Source organism: Emiliania huxleyi (assembly GCF_000372725.1).
Source record: "Emiliania huxleyi CCMP1516 chromosome Unknown EMIHUscaffold_140, whole genome shotgun sequence".
NCBI classification, from domain to species: Eukaryota; Haptophyta; order Isochrysidales; family Noelaerhabdaceae; genus Emiliania; species Emiliania huxleyi.
Genome location: NW_005201191.1, coordinates 360,040 through 361,501, shown reverse-complemented (window position 1 = coordinate 361,501; position 1,462 = coordinate 360,040).

Genomic DNA, 1,462 nt, shown 5'->3' with positions numbered 1-1,462 from the left:
TCCCCCCCCCCCCCCCCGCGCGCCTGACCCAGGCGCGAAAACGAATCTGCGAGGCGTGGCCGCTCATGCGGCCCGATGGGGAGGAGGGGAAGACGTAGGGCGTGCTTGCGCGCCTTTCCGAGGCCCCTCCAACCCACCCGCGCTAGGTCTCGGGGGACGAAGGGGTCACACCCGACGACCTCGGGAACTAGCCGGGGCAGTCGGAGCAGCTGAGTCGGAGAAGGGGCAACTCCGTGCACTGACGGTCGGCCGTCAGAAAACACGCCTCCGTGGCTCGGGTTACACCAATCCTCGCTACCCAACGCGGCCAAAGGATATCCACCTCGAGAACCTCGAGAGAGAGTAGGGCACCGGCGACGCGGACAGTGACGGCATCCCCGACTACCTCGACCCCGACGAAACTAACGAAGCAGTCCGCTGTGCGACGGCCGCCGTTCCGGGGAGCGTCACATGCTGCCCGGCCATGGAGCAATGCAAGTGCCGTGATGACTGTATTGGAAACTGGGGCCTGGCCGATGCGAATGTAAACGATGCGTACTGCTCGGGTGGGGGTCCGCGCATACCGCTTCCGTGTGGCACGCCATAGAACCTGGACCGGAGCGGTGGCTCGGTGGCCGGAGGACTGCCCGTGCGTTCCTGCTGACTTGTGAGACGTCGACCATCGGATGGGGAGAGTGCATGGGGTGCCCCGCGTGACGTCTGCCCTGAGCATCCTCCCTGAATGCTCCTCGGGTGGGGGTGCCGCCAGCATTACCGCTGGCCTCTATACCGAGCTTACGTGCTCTCTCCCTTTCCACGTGTGTGAGACTGGACGGACTTTTCACACGTGAGACTGGACGGACTTTTCGGGCAGGGCGGCGGCCTGGCCGAGGGACGTGGGTATTAATTTTGTTGATTGATGTTACGGCCGTAAACTTGACTAAATAAAGATTTTTACAGAAGGAGGGTGGGAGGGGGGGCGAGTTACTGGAACGAGTTGGAGGGCGATGGCGGCGAATTGGCCCAGGGCCGTCCTGTCCTGACCTCACGGAAGCTTGTATCGGACCTGGAAGACATTGCGGTCTGGATTGTCGACCAGGGCCACCGGGAGTGCTCTCGAGCGCCTACACCGGAGCATCACGAGCCGGTGTGAGCTTGAAGACCCGAGATAAGTGCGGTCTGGGACAGCTCAGGCTTGCTACTGATGGGCCTGGGCCAGGAGAGCGCCCGCGAGTGACATCTCGTACCAGTGGGCTCCGGCTCGGGTCGCGGGACCCCGGGGAGGCCCCCCAGCTAGCGTACATTCTGAGAGACCCTGAGCGATTCAGGTGGTGGTGCTGCCGTAAGCGCCAATGGGCCAATCCTACGTGGTGTGGACCGTGAGTTGACCAGGGGTCGACGAGGGGAGACTACGTGGACAGGCGAGACGAGGAGTGACTGGGTGGCTAGCTCTAAGAGAGTGTACTTTCAGAGTGTAGGTTTA